Below are 16132 nucleotides of genomic sequence, written 5' to 3' on the forward strand. Positions count from 1 at the left end.
ATTTTCATGTGTATTGTGCATTGATTCTTCTTCTTCTAGTTATATTTTTCAGCTCGATCTTTAAGCTTCCGCAAATTGATAATAGAATTAGGTTATAGTATTCTGGTTCATTTATATTGCATTATCGGGTTAACCTACATCAGAATTTCTACACGGTATCAGAGGTGGATTTGTAGAAATTTTCCACATGGTATTGGAGCTGTGACTAGTATACTGAGAAGAGAATTCGAAGTTTGAAGTTCGGGGTTGCAGGTGCAAATTGATTCATATCATACTTCAAGGTTGGCCAATGGAATTCTATGGCTTGAGACTCGAGTATGCCTTGGAAGGTAGCTCAAATTACATTGCATGGAAAGATAGAATGGAGGCTATATTAGAAGACAATGGCTTGAAGGAATTCATTGATCAAGAAATCTCAAATCCAGCTTCAGCTAATGCATAAGAGTTGGCTGAGTGGAAGAAGTGTGTGGCGAAGGCGAGATGGATTATCCTTGAGGGAGTTCGAGACCATATTGTCTTGAGTCTCCATGGGAAGGATACTCCATTTTCAATGTGGAAGATATTGAAGGACCTCTACCAGAACAGTAGCAACTAGAGGAAATTGGCGCTCAAGGATAAGCTTCGAAGAATCAAGATGGAGAAGGGAGATACTATTTCCACATATCTGAACAAGCTCACCACCTACATAGATGAGCTTGGTAGTGTGGTAATAACGACTGCCGATGAAGATATGGTGAGCCTCGCTCTCCTTGGCCTTCCAAAGAGTTGGAATAGCTACCAAGACTCTATGAATGGAAGGGAGAAACTGCCGAATTGGGAACGACTGTGATCGGATCTTATGCAGGAGGAGATTAGGAGGAGCACACAAGATGGTTCTTCATCCAAGGATGATGATGAAGAAAATATGGCCTTAGAAAGTAAGGCAAGGAAAGGGAAGGGGAAGGCTTCTCATTCCAGATCAAATTCTTCTCATGGAGGGAAGGAGGGTGACATGTCTAAAGTGATATGATTTAATTGTCACGAGAAGGGACATTATGCGACTACTTGTCCATCGAAGAAGTCCAAGAAGGGATCCTCAGATGCATCGGAAAGTGAGGCATTATCCTCTCAGTTTGAAATGGACTTTACCCTCATCACATGCATGGTGTCATCGATGATGGGTTGTGTCTGGTATCTTGACAGTGGAGCCTCATTCCACATGGCCAGTGATAAAAGTTTATTCAGTGCCTTGGAGGAGAAAGACCTCAAGATGCGCATAAAGATGGGTGACGACGGAAGGTATAGTGTTTCAGGAGTGGGCACGGTTGCTTTTCAGAGGGAGCATGGAGCTCCTATCACCTTGACAAAGGTGAAGTATGTGCCTGGACTGAAGAAGAATTTGGTATCATTCGTGATGTTGGAGGACAAATGCTACAATTTTGTCTTCAGTAAAGGAAAGACATTCCTAAGACACATAGCCACGGGTCAGACCAAGAGGATAGGGATTCGGGTGAAGAATCTCTATATACTAGAAGTAGATGATTGTGTAGCATTGAGTACGAAAGTAGAATTGGTGCAAAGCCAAGACATTGGCGAGTTGTGGCACAGGAAATTGGGCCATTTGCATCATGGGGCTTTGAAGATAATGCAATAGATAACTACATGACTTCCCAAAGGTAAGCTTGAGCAAGTTGACACATGCAAAGGTGTTACCTTGGGAAAGTACACCAAGTCTTCCTTTCATGATCGAGACAGTCGAGCAGAGGCTATCTTAGAGCGAATTCATACTGATGTGTGTGGACCATTCTCGATGGCATCCACAGCGAAGCAAAGGTATTATTTGATTTTCATTGATGACTATTCTCGTAAATGCTGGATTTATTTCATGCAGAAGAAGGACCAAACCTTCACAAAGTTTTGTGAGTTCAAAGCTTTGGTCGAGAAAGAGTCAGGGAAGAAGATCAAGGCCTTGAGAAGCAACAACAGTGGAGAATATGTTTCTCAAGAGTTTAAGGACTTCTGTGCAGTGGAAGGAATTAAACGAGAGTTGACGACACCTCATAACCCACAACAGAATGGGGTGGTCGAGAGGAATAACATAACTATTGTAGGGGCAGCACGGTCAATGCTGCATGACCAAGGCCTACCACTTCACTTGTGGGCTGAGGCATGCAACACAATAGTCTATTTTTAGAATCGAAGCCCGCATCACATACTTGTGATGAAGACACCAGAGGAAGCTTTCTTCGGTAAGAGACCAGATGTGGGTCACTTCAGGATATTTGACTCATCGGTACATTGCCATGTGACAAAGGATGCATGGAAGAAGCTTGAGCCGACAACAGAGTTGGGAATACTTGTGGGGTACACTGATACACCTCACAACTATCGGGTGTACTTGCCTACCATTCGAAGGACAATGGTTAGCAGAGATCTCAAGTTTGATGAGCAGAAGGGCATGCGAGTTTCCCTTGAGAGGGAGCTCCAACTACAGGCTGTGGAGGAACTGTTGGTTCCTAAGGAGGAGGAGCCTCAGACTGATGCAGAGCAGTCACATGCAAAGGTTCCAGGAGTGGAGACATCCACTCAAGCAGAGTCTTCCAGAGATGGATAGAAGCACACAAGAGAAGCTGATAGATTGTTAAAGGATGTGAGAGAGAATGCGGAGCACCATCTTCTCAGCGTAGACAGAGGAGGTCACCTGAGAGGTACAGTGGATACATGGCCCTTGCTAGGGAATGTGTTGAGACTGAGCCATCTTCCTTTGAGGAAGCAGTGCAACAACTGATTTGGGTTGATGCTATGGTGGAGGAGTATGACTCCATGGTTCGTAACACTGTTTGGGACATGGTTCCAAGACCGGAGAACAAGTCAGTTGTGAGTTCTCGTTGGCTTTACAAGGTAAAGCAAGCTGCTGATGATGGGAGGATCATGTTGCTGCAGTATATTTCGACAGAGGAGCTAGATGCTGACATTTTGATAAAGGCATTGTCAAAGTGTAAATTCGTGTTCCATAGAGACAGGATCAGGGTGGCAGATAATCCATTTCTTGTTGAGAGGGAGTGTTGAAATGTGGCAACGAGAATATTCCAATTTAATTTGTCCTTGAATTAAATTGTGAATTGAAATCGAATTTAGTCTTAATATCTACTTGGAAATAATTAATTAAGTTATTTTGACTTAATTAGTTGGAGAAATTTAAGTTAGAAGTCTTTCTGAAGTCATGCAAGAGTTATCCCTTAAATTAAGGAGATAAGATTGAGTTATATTTGAGTTGTAATTAGTTAACTCAGTTTACTGAGCTAAGTCTAGTTAAATTAGTTCTAAACTATTTGAGGAACTAACAGAGAGTTAATAGTCAGTTGATGCATGCATGCACCCTACTAGTGCTATTCTAGTTAACTAAAGATTCCCTCATCAGAAACTCATGCATCTCTATTCTGAGAAAGACCCAGTTGAGATTAAAGTCAAGGACAATGTACTATTAGTTGCATGTGTTTTCTTATAAATAAAACTCATGCATGCAGTCAAGGCAATCATTCCTTGAGGATTGCATAGTTCTGACAATGTGTGAGATCAGGAAATCATCCACTGGATAGAAGAGGTTTTCCACTTAGTTGAAGGATAATCATCCCAGAGGAACAACACAAGGAAATAGGAGTTTGGAGGGTAGAGAGGAAGGCTGGTGAGAAGCCAAGATTTCCTATGAGCATCTATGAGGATTGTACTTGGAGCTGGATAGCTGTGAGAACTAAGGCTTTGTATAATTCCTATGTATTTCCACCTTGTATGATAATACAGGTAGTGGGGTTTTTAGTTGAGGCTTTCTCCAAAGTATTTTCATGTGTATTGTGCATTAATTCTTCTTCTTCTGGTTATATTGTTCAACTCGATCTTTAAGCTTCCGGAAATTGATAGTAGAAGTAGGTTATAGTATTCTACTTTGAATTACATTGCATTATCGGGTTAACCTACATCAAAATTTCTACATGGTATCAGAGGTGGATTTGAAGAAATTTTCTACAGAGTATGACTCCATAGTTTGTAACAATGTTTGGGATGTGGTCTCGAGACCAGAGGAGAAGTTAGTGGTGAGCTCCCGTTGGCTTTACAAGGTAAAGCAAGCTGTAGATGGTAGTGTGGAGAAGCATAAGGCTAGATTTGTGGCCTGTGGCTTTTCACATGTAGAGGGGATTGAATATGATGAGACCTTTGCTCCTATTGCAAGCTACTCCTCAATCAGATCTATATTGGCACTATCAGCACATATGGGTTGGAAGATACATCATATGGATATGAATACAACCTTCCTTAATGGAATGATTGAGGAAGAGGTGTACATAGAGCAACCTCAAGGTTTTGAAACCTTTGACCATGAGTCACATGTGTGCTGGCTCAGGAGAGCGTTGTATGGGCTGAAGCAAGCACCCCATGCTTGGTACACCAGGATAGATAGCTACTTCACCATGTTAGGCTTCACGAAGAGTGAAGCGGATATGAACTTGTACCACATAGTGGTGGAAGGTAAACTATTAATCATTGTACTTTATGTTGGTGATCTCATACTAACAGGTAATGATCAATTGATCAAGTCTTGCAAGGAGGAACTTGTAAGAGAGTTTGAGATGAAGGACATGGGGCTCATGCATTACTTTCTTGGCATGGAGGTATGACAAGGAGATGGGGAGTTGTTTGTGTCTAAGGGAAAGTATGTCAATTAGATACTTAGTAGATTCCGCATGGAGAGCAGCAAACCCACAGAGACTCCTCTAACAGGTAACTCGAGGGAGGAGGATGCTACTTCAAGGGAAGTAGTGGAAGCTACTCTTTACAGAAAACTTGTGGGTTCACTCATGTACTTGGTGAACACATGACCAAATATGTGCTATGCAGTTAACTAGCTTAGTCAAGTGATGGTTAGGCCTACCAAGTTGTATTGGAAGGTGGCAAAGCATTTGTTGATATACCTCAGGGGCACTTCTCAGTATGGATTATGGTACAAACGGATAGAGGGAGTGAAGCTTTAACGCTTCACTGATGCAGATTGGGAAGGGAGTCCACCTGACAGGAAAAGCACATCAGGAGGGATCTTCAGTATTGAGTTAGTGGTAGTTTCTTGGTACAGGAGGAAACAAAGATCGGTTGCACTCAGTTCAGTAGAGGCAGAGTACATGGCTGCGTGTTAGGCAGCATGTGAGGCCATATGGATGAGGAATATCCTGGTTGGTTTGTTTGGTTAGCAGAAGGATCCAACTGTGATTTACTGCGATAATCAGAGTTGTATCAAACTCTCTGAAAATCCATCTTTTCATGATCAGTCCAAGCATGATTATATCCGATATCACCATCTCAGAGATTGTGTATTGAGGTAGATTATGTTGTTAGAGTACATTCCCACGGAGGAGTAAGATGTTGACATTTTAACAAAGGCATTGTGAAGGTGTAAATTCGAGTTTCATAGAGATAGGATCGAGGTCGCTGATAATCCCTTTCTTGTTGAGAGGAAGTGTTGAGAAATGACAACAAAAAATTCTAGTTTAATTTGTACTTGAATTAAACTGAGAATTAAAATTGAATTCTATTCTCATAGCAACTTGTAAATAGTTAAATAAATTTAATTAACTTAATTATCTTAGGAATTTTGAGTTGGAAGTCTTTATGAAGTCATGTATATGTTCTCCCTAAGTTTTAGGGGTCCAATATGAGTTTAAATGGAGTTGGAAATTAGATCACTCAGTTTTCTGAGTTAAGTTCAGTTAAATTAATTCCAAACTATTTGAGGAACTAATAGATGACTAACAGTCGGTGCACTAATGCATCCACTAGTGCTACTCCAGTTAACTGAAGATTCCCTCATGAGAAACTCATGCATGTCAGTTCAAAGAAAGACCCAGTAGAGACTAGAGTTCAGGGACAATGTACTATCAGTGGTATTAGTTATTGGAGTGTAAATATCATGCATGCATCAGAGATTGATCCTACGTTTGGATGACGCAGTTTTGGAAGCATGAATTCCATTTAAATATGGGCTATTCATCCTAGGAATTACGCAATAGATTAGGGAATTGGAGAGCTACAAAATTGGCTAAGTGTTGGCCAAGAGCTAGCTTGTGAACTGAGAGAGTTGAGCATACTTGTGCGGAATTGTTCTACTAAGTGAGAACAAGCTTTGTATCTTCACTCATATTTATGATACATGTAATACAAATAGCGGGGTTTTGAGCAGTGGCTTTCCCTAGATACATCCTGTGTTATGTGCCATTGATTTATCTTCTTCTTGTTCATATTGTGTTCATCGATCTATTGGCTTCTGCTGGTTGAAAGTAGAAGTAGATTCTTGTCATGTGCCTTAGTACATTTCACGAGCTTATGAATCTACAGGTTTTTCTCCTTCCAGTGCTTTTTTGGAAAACGATAACATCGAGGCTTTCAGGTCTTCAAGCATTGGTATTGTTTTTAATTAATGCCCTGGTGCACTGTAACTCTTAATGCACCAATTCTTTCATAGAACTAACACCCCTAGGTTCTACAAAATATTATTTCCATTCCTGACGCACTATTAAAATTAATGACACTTGACACTCTATATAACAAATGCACCATTACGTTGATGTAAACAAGACGTTTCAGTGCTTCATGTTTGAGAGAAAACACCAGAATTGCAATTATTTTTTGCATGGCCTAGAGCCGTTCCTTCATCAAAGAATGACCGAGGATTTTTTACATTCTGCTCTTTGAGTTGAAGGCACTGAGAATTTTTTTGTTGTAAGCACTGGGGTGTTATACATTTTTGGTTCTGTTGTGGAGGTAAATCCCCTCTACGGACAGAGGAGATCCCTACTAGCCCAGACCGGGTCTAGCAACAATCAAACAATGCTATCACGCAAGTTCCTAATTGCAAATTAAAGGTAGATGATGAGAACCTACTTGGATTCCACCGCTAATATTCGTAGAAGAGACGTCGCTCTCGTTCCTTTGCTTCGACCGGTCACGATCCCCACGATCTCCGTGATTGGACACCTGCACATGCAAATAACAACACAAATACAAGCATAAAATCCAATAGATGCAATTATATATCAGTCAAAAAAGATGTAACTCAACATCAATCATTACAAAGGACAATGAGAGTGGAACCATAATGATAGTCATCTATTATTGATAAACAACAAAGAAGAATACAACCATAGTTCTGACGTCAAATCCTCCTTTGGCTGGGTAATCAGCTACACAAGTCTTGCAAAGCTTGTTGGGATGGGAAACAAGCCTCTCTCTCCTTGGTGACAAGAATCTCCTCACTTAGATTTGGCCTTATGGATGCAAAGAAGGCTCTTGCAACTTCAATCTCTTGAACTCCTGGAATTCTCACTATCACTAGCACTCTGCTGGAACTAGCTTGCTCAAGGCAAAAGAACAAGCTTTTATAGATAGAGGGGAAGGAGATAGGATCAACCACAATATTCATGGGATTGGCTTTATCACTAAGAAGCTTCCATGAAAGGTGGCAAACCACTTCCCTTCTATGGAGATTCGAAGCCAAACCATCCTAACTCAACACGGATTCAGTTGGTGAATGGGTTAAGGAGAACCTTCGGAAGTTTGTTTGTTAAAAACTTTACCCAACCGGGTTGGTGCGAGTGCGACTCTGAGACAGAGCGCCAACTAGCACGCCCTCTTTAGAGAATTTCCCCCATTGGCGCGAGCAGTACACTGTGGAACCGCGCCAATGCAAAAGAGGTCTTTTTATGGGTATTCTGCAGGAGATGTCTTCAGGGCATATGAAGCTCACACTTAGAGGAATATAATGCAAGTGGTTTCAGGTTATGTCACTTCTCACAAGTCCCGGAATGAGTCCTCCAGCTTGCGGGAGAGGGGTAACAGGGACGGTGACAAACGGTGACAAATTACTGTGTAATAGGGTCCATTGCTCTTTCAATTAAACACCTCGATGCTTTTAATTATGTATAAATCTTGGTGTGTTTCTATAAGTGGCGCACCAGGGCTTCCTCTTCCATAAAGTGCACCAAAAAAAAAAAAATCTGCTAAAACCTCCGACCGCCTATATTTTCTTAGTTGTGATGAAGTTCCATTATAATCTCCACTAAAACATCTGTTCCCATAAACGAATGTTTTAGCAGATATTTTTTTGACAAATTTTGCCAATTTTATAATACTAAAAACCTCCGTTATAACCTCCGCTAGAAGGTATTTTCCTTGTAGGGAGGAATATCACAGTACATGCTCTTTGTTTCCAACCTTGAATGCCACACTATTAACACTAGTACCAAGTCTAATAAGGTCCATAATCTTGGTAGCTTTAGACCAATAGTCTTATGCAATGTGATATATAAGATTATTTCAAAAGTCATTGCGAATCATCTAAAGAGGCTACTTCCAAGTCTAATTTTAACATAGTAGAATGATTATGTGGAGGGAAAAAAATTCCTGGACAAAATAGTAATAGCCCAAGAGGTCCTCCATTCATTGAAAAAATATAAAAAGGCAAGAATTCTAATTAAGTTTGACTTGTCTAAGGCCTTCGACAAACTTAGTTGGGCTTATCTCTTCAGTGTTCTCATATCATTTGGATTTTCAAGTAGTTGGATTAACTGGGTAGGATCTCCTTTCTCAACCATCAAGTCTTCATGTGGAATTTGGAACGACAACCCTCTCTCACCATTCTTATTTATTCTTATTGCAGAAGGCTTGGGCTACACTATAACGGCAACATTAACACAAGGAAATATAAAAGGATTAAGACTCTATACTAATGATATTCCCATCTCCCATCAACAGGTTGTTGATGATACAATGCTAATGGGTCGAGTTCCTATAGTAAGAGAAGCTAGAGCTCTCAAACATATCCTAAAGGAATTCATCGAGGCCTCAGGTACATCCATTAACTTGGGTAAATCTCAAATTTATTTCTTTAATTCTAACTTAGTCATGTGGGGCCACCTAGCCAAATTGTTGGGTTTTTAGTGCAATTCTCTCTCTGCTAAATGTCTGCGGACGCCTTTAGTAGAAAACTCCCTTCAAACTATTCATTAGAATGAATTATCCCAAAAAAACCCAAAAAATGGATTTGCTTGACCTTTAGATCTCTAAATTTTTCTAGCGATTTTATCTTCTTAAAATTAGTCTTGCAAGCCTTTCTAATGCATCTTCTCTCTATGTTGGCAATGCCCAAAGGAATCCTTACATCCATCAAGATTATCTACATATACTTTCTCTGGGGAGGGACTATGCGAAAAAGAAAATGGGCCCTTGTAGCATGGGATAAATTATGGCTTCCCAAAATTTTGGGGGGTCTTGGTCTTCATGATCCATGTATTCTAAATAACATTTTTCGGGGCAAAGTTATGGTGGAGGTGGATCCAAGGTGGATAGGAGTTATGGAGGAAACTTTGGAATATGAAATATAACCCCTCCCAATCATGGCAACAACAATTGAGAGTTTAAAACCTAGTTCAAAATCTTTAATACGGAATTTGGCTGACACTAATAAATTCATCATACCACAACACTATTTTTAGGAAGTTTGAGAGGGAAAGGATGCCTTGTTTTGAATGGACTCGTAGCAACTATTTCCAAAGCTTAGTGACAGGGCATAATTTATTGCTACAAAAGAATTTATGGAGAATATAGGTCTCTTGACATTAGCATACTATTGGTACCATACATGAGAGTGTAGCTCATAGAGAGAATGGAAAAATAAGGAAAGTTGGCCTCAAACTCTTGCTCAAGCTAATCTGGACACATTAATTGAAGAACTTCACAAATGAAAGATTCCACTCTCCAAGGGATAGGAAAAAATTCGATGGGGCTATAACCATAATGATATGTTCACAATCAAAGAGGCATATAAACTAGCTACAAGTCACACTAATCTTCCTCAGCAACCAATTTAGAAACAGGTTTGGGCTTAGAACTTATGGCTCAAATTTGTCTATTTTCTTTAGTTATTAGTACACAAAAGATCCCTTTCAAAGGGATAAAATCGCCTACAGAGGATTCAAAGGCCCTTCCCTCTATTTTATGTGTAGATCAGATGTAGAGGACATGGAGCACTTGCTCAATACATGCACTTTTTCTAAAATTGTATGGTCTCAACTCTTCAACTTATTTGGATAGTGAGATAGGAATATGAATGGCATCATAGAAACAATTGAAGGTTGGATATCCTCTATGACAAGGAATCCTATTGTAAATCGAGCTTAGGCCCTCATTCCTGGGTTTTCTCCATGGAACATATGGAAGGAGAGGGGCAATCACATCTATAATAATTGATCATTAGAAGGGGAGGTAATCTAGAAAAAAGCACTGATAAGAGTTTGTCAAAATATATTACTCCACCCTTGGTCATTCACAAATAGGGAAGTTGAAGGTTTGGATGCCACAATTTTATGTAATCTCTAGTTCCTTTTTTGTCCATTTATTCTGTTATCACCCCAAGAAACTCTCCTAGGTTGTATATCAGAGATGCTCGGGAACATTACAAACTCAACATAAAATGTTGGAAAATGGTGGATGAATGAAAGAAATGCTGCATATTCAAGCCAGATAACCACTTCTACTATGCTTAACCCTAAACATGGGTGAACACTCCCAGACTACAAGGCTTTAGACCACCAATTACTCATAGTTTAAAGGAAAATGTGATGATGGAGAATACTGATCACACCAGGAAATGCACAGGACCCTGTGATGGCCAGCTGCAACCAGTTAAAAGGTCTGTAAATCTATTTCCTAATGCACAGACAGGATGACAGCTCTCTGGCATTAAAACAACAGAAACCTGCATACAAATTCAATGATACAGCTAGATTCTAACACAGAGGTGGGATGACAGCCCCTCTAATGCTAAGCATCAACAACACATGAATAAATACATAACAGGCACAACCTGGAAAAAATAAGAAGAAGTGGAAAGTGAGCAATCAACAACAAAAGAAGCTTGTATTAGCTGGGAATGAAGACCAGAAGCTGCAGGTGTCACAATAGTTGCAGTCTCCAGAAGTTGAAGTTTACACCAAAATAACATTCATCCCTCATCAACCCCTATTACAATCTGTCTTTTGGATATATATAGAGGTTTATTACAAAGATATTTTCCCAGGTTATGCGTGGAGGGTCATAACTGACCACCAACCACATTAATTCTCTGAAATGGGCCTCTGCTACGATCTGCTAGTTTTAATGAACAAATCTGATCTTTTATGATATTCTGATGTCCTTCTCGGGTAGATGGAGTGAATTATGGATGAAATTCCATTCCTGATAAATGATTTTAACTGCTCTTTCCTGTACTTTTCTTCCTCGGCCATGCTGGTTGTTAAATGCGGTTGCTGAGATATTAACTGTGCAGGTACAGGGTGGCTGATCGTTGCTTTCTGCTTCGCGTGCACAGGACAGGCTGAAAACATCGAAACGATATGGCAAATGCACGAGGGTCTGAGAATGAGTATCAGCCGTCGGATAGCTCGGACGGACGGCGGAGATTGGATCTGAGAGGGCTATTGGGAGCAAACGGGAATGGATGAACAATGGCCGTTGGATCGCGGCGGGATTGATCCAACGGCTGACGGGAGCGGAAGGTGCGTGGGAGATAACACGGGGGAGAACGATTTTGGGAGGCGGGTGGTATTCCCTGCACTGCCTTTGGACCCAAGGCGGTTTCCGTATAACCCTTCGCGATCCAATAGGGTTGAAACACGTGGCTGACGGGACGGTGGGGAAACCGCTTTCCCTGCGGGGTGAGGGCTAGCGAACACTGTCGGATGATAAGGCGGGTGCGATTGGACAATGGAGAATTAAAACATGTGTTTTGGGTGACATGACAGGTGAGGTCCCGCTAAAAGTATTTTATATGCATGCGGTTATATAATCCAAGGTTATAAGTTTAGCTTTGCACCTGGGGCTAAACGAAGAAAGGTTTATACGGGGTTAAAACGGGTTATCGGGGTTTTTAGTGTTTAAACAAAAAATGCCTGGGAGTCGGTAAAAGAAGGGTTTAGGCGGGGTTTACAAAGGATTAGAGAGGAAACAGAAATAATGAGATTACGGAAGGAATAAGGACAACTAAGGGAAAGAAAGAAACGGGAGGGGGGGTAGCGGGAGTTATAAGGGGAAAGGGATAAAATGAATAGCTACGAGCTCCCTTTTACAAAAAACACACAGCCTTGGTGTCTTTGACCCAGCAAGTACCTAATTATGTAGCAGAGCTAACACTGGCTCCTTCTGGGGATGAGATCCTCCCTGTGAGGTCTCAAGAACCTGCAGACCATTACCTTTTCAGCTGAAAATGAATTAGCCAAAATTCCTAGTGTTCCATTGGGCATGGAGTCAAACTAGGTCTACACTAAAACCTGTAAAAGAAAATGCTTACAATAAACAAAATTACTCAAAAATTGGCCAATTAATAGGCCCTCAAAATTGTTTCTCCTGCTCTTGGCCCCTTCATCATAGAGCTGCAAAACAGGATTTATTTGATCCTCTACCTCAAAGAGTTTAGGAGATTTGACCTTGATGGGTAGATAGGGATCAAATTTCATTCCCCTTCTACATGCTCTCCTCCTTGGATGTTCTTCACAGGAGCCTCTGTACACCTGCTGAATAATCATGACTGCTGTGTACTTGTCTGTGTCTTTTGTAGTCTGCACAACTAATATGAAAGATGCACCACTATATTCTTGTGCAGGGGACACAGGGACATTATCTGCTCCTTCATTTTTCTTGAAACAGTCCACATCCAAGTAGGAGTTCCAAGACTGAGCATCCTCTTCCTCTGTTATCTGATAAGCTGCCCTTTCATTCTGTGTAGAGGCCACCTGAGCAGGCATCAGAAAATCAAAACTGAGGTGATCAGTCTCAGCCTTGAGCATTGAGCTATTTCCTACCTCAGTGTTCAAGGGGCAACTTTGAGGGATTGTTATTTGAGCAGATAGAGAAACAAGAGATGATGGGGAGCTTTCCTCTCCCTTTTTAATCACTGGACTGGGGACAGAAGCAGGCTGGAAAATTGGTAGATCTGCATAGCCATGTGAAGATGAGCCAGCATCAAGCACAGATTCTTGGAAGATGAAGGTGCCTTCTGCTAATTGCTACTGCTGATAAGCTCGTTGTCTTGCAGGCACAACAAACTGACAAGCAGTGCCATTGGATAATGCTTTTTCATATGTAGCTCTGGTTAGGAAAGGAGCACCTTCCAAACCATGGACCTCCTCCTCTTCTTCAGGATCCTCTTCTTCCATGAATGAATTCTGCAAAAGGGTCTTGACCCCTTTATCTTCATTTTTAACTTTATTTCTTTGCAGAATCTGCAAATGCTCATGTGTTCCTCTACATGGCTTTGGAGTTGGAAAAGAAATGGAACAATGAGCTCCTGCCTCCTTAGAATTCTGCTAAGCTTTTAGTTTGGAAACTTCAGAGGCCAAGAACTCAATCATCCTAGCCAATTCATCAATCTCAGGTTTTGAGGACGATGAGGATTCACCTCCCTGTCTTCTCCATTCAACATCACCTTCAAGTCGCTTTGCAGCAATGATGTTTTCTTCTACTTCAAAGGCTGCAGTTTGCATATCAGCCAAAGAAGTACATCTTCTTTCTCTTAACAGCAGGCAGAATTGAGAATCAAAAGCATTAGCATAAGTGAGCATAGCAGAAGCAGGGGTGGGTCTTACTTCAGCTGGCATTCTGCTGTACATATGATTGAATCTGATGTTGAAATCAGACAGCAGCTCACCATCTTCTCTTTGCAAGTTCCCAAATTCAGAATGATAAAAGAGCAGATCTTTATTATTCCCCCAGTGCTTTAAAAATACATCATCTAAGGCCTCAATGTCTGCAATAGACCTAGGGGGTAATTTTCTGAACCATTTTCTAGCTTCCCCATCTAGGCTTTGAACAAAAACCCTCATCCAGACATCCTCTTCATTGATATCCAGGTTATCAGCGTAACTGTAAAGGACTCTAAATGCTCTTCAGCTGTTACTCCTTCTGCACCAATAAACTTTGGCATAAATTCTTGATAATCTCCTGCAGGCATGGCATTCAAAGGGGTAGGCAAGACTAAGGGTCCATACCTAGCAGCAACTATTCTTTCTATCTTTGTGAGGGCTTGCTGGCCTGCCATGACTGAGGTATACAAAAGGGATACTGGTGGACTGAGTGGAATGAATCAATGAAAAGAATGACAGAAATAGAGGAATATGATGGACAGCATGGATGCTTCTTTCAACTGAGGTCCGAAAGGGAAATGAATGACTAAGGAGCTGTATGAATCTCTGAAGGTATTTCTACACTAGCAGAGATACATAAAAATTCCAAGGCTTACCTGATCCTGATGCTCCTTACTGCGATATTTTCTTCTACTGAATGATCTTCTTAGGATCAGGCAATGGTTCAGCTGGAGATTTCTGAAGATTTCTCCGAGCATGCCCACCAGCTACGCCAGAACTTCAATGTGGAGTCGCCAAAGCTTGGTCTTCCTCCAATGGAGTCGCCAGATAGATGATTGCAACCAAAATATGTGTCCAGACCTTGTCTATCATCAAAATCTGGAACTGTGTCGTTTTCCCAAGGAAGCTGAGCTTCAATTCTCCTCTCCCCGGCAACGGTGCCAATTATTGTTATCACCCTAAGAAACTCTCCTAGGTTGTATATCAGAGATGCTCGGGAACATTACAAACTCAACATAAAATGTTGGAAAATGGTGGATGAATGAAAGAAATGCTGCATATTCAAGCCAGATAACCACTTCTACTATGCTTAACCCCAAACATGGGTGAACACCCCCAGACTACAAGGCTTTAGACCACCAATTACTCATAGTTTAAAGGAAAATTTGATGATGGAGAATACTGATCACACCAGCAGATGCACAAGACCCTGTGATAGCCAGCTGCAACCAGTTAAAAGGTCTGTAAATCTATTTCCTAATGCACAGACAGGATGACAGCTCTCTGGCATTAAAACAACAGAAACCTACATACAAATTCAATGATACAGCTAGATTCTAACACAGAGGTGGGATGACAGCCCCTCTAATGCTAAGCATCAACAACACATGAATAAATACATAACAGGCACAACCTGGAACAAAGAAGAAGAAGTGGAAAGTGAGCAATCAACAGCGAAAGAAGCTTGTATTAGCTGGGAATGAAGACCAGAAGCTGCAGGTGTCACAATAGTTGCAGTCTCCAGAAGTTGAAGTTTACACCAAAATAACATTCATCCCTTATCAACCCCTATTACAATCTGTCTTCTGGATATATATAGAGGTTTATTACAAAGATATTTTCCCAGGTTATGCGTGGAGGGTCATAGTTGACCACCAACCACATTAATTCTCTGAAATGGGCCTCTACTACGATCTACTAGTTTTAATGAACAAATCTGATCTTTTCTGATATTCTGATGTCCTTCTCGGGCAGCTGGAGTGAATTATGGATGAAATTCCATGCCTGATAAATGCTTTTAACTGCTCTTTCCTGTACTTTTCTTCCTCGGCCATGCTGCTTGTTAAATGCGGTTGCTGAGATATTAACTGTGCAGGTACAGGGTGGCTGATCGTTGCTTTCTCCTTCGCGCGCACAGGACAGGCCGAAAACATCGAAATGATATGGCAAATGCAGGCCTAAGAATGAGTATCAGCCATCGGATAGCTCGGACGGACGGCGAAGATTGGATCTGAGAGGGCTATCGGGAGCAAACGGCAATGGGTGAACGATGGCCGTTGGATCGCAGCAGGACTGATCCAACGGCTGACCGGAGCGGAAGGTGAGCGGGAGATAACGCGTGGGAGAACGGTTTTGGGAGGTGGGCGATATTCCCCGCACCACCTTTGGACCTAAGGCGGTTTCCGTATAACCCCTCGTGATCCAATAGGGTTGAAACACGTGGCTGACGGGACATCGGGGAAACCGCTTTCCTCGCTGACTAAAGGACGTGCGGTTTGTGGGGTGAGGGCTAGCGAAGACCGTCGGATGATAAGGCGGGTGTGATTGGATGGTGGAGAATTAAAACATGTGTTTTGGGTGACGTGACAGGTGAGGGCCCGCCGAAAGTATTTTATATGCATGCGGTTATATAATCCAAGGTTATAAGTTTAGCTTTGCGCCCGGGGCTAAACGAAGAATGGTTTATACGGGGT

This window comes from Pinus tabuliformis, chromosome 8 (genome assembly GCF_031772625.1).
Source record: "Pinus tabuliformis cultivar Carrire ecotype Pingquan chromosome 8, CPIR1, whole genome shotgun sequence".
In the NCBI taxonomy this organism is placed as follows: domain Eukaryota; kingdom Viridiplantae; phylum Streptophyta; class Pinopsida; order Pinales; family Pinaceae; genus Pinus; species Pinus tabuliformis.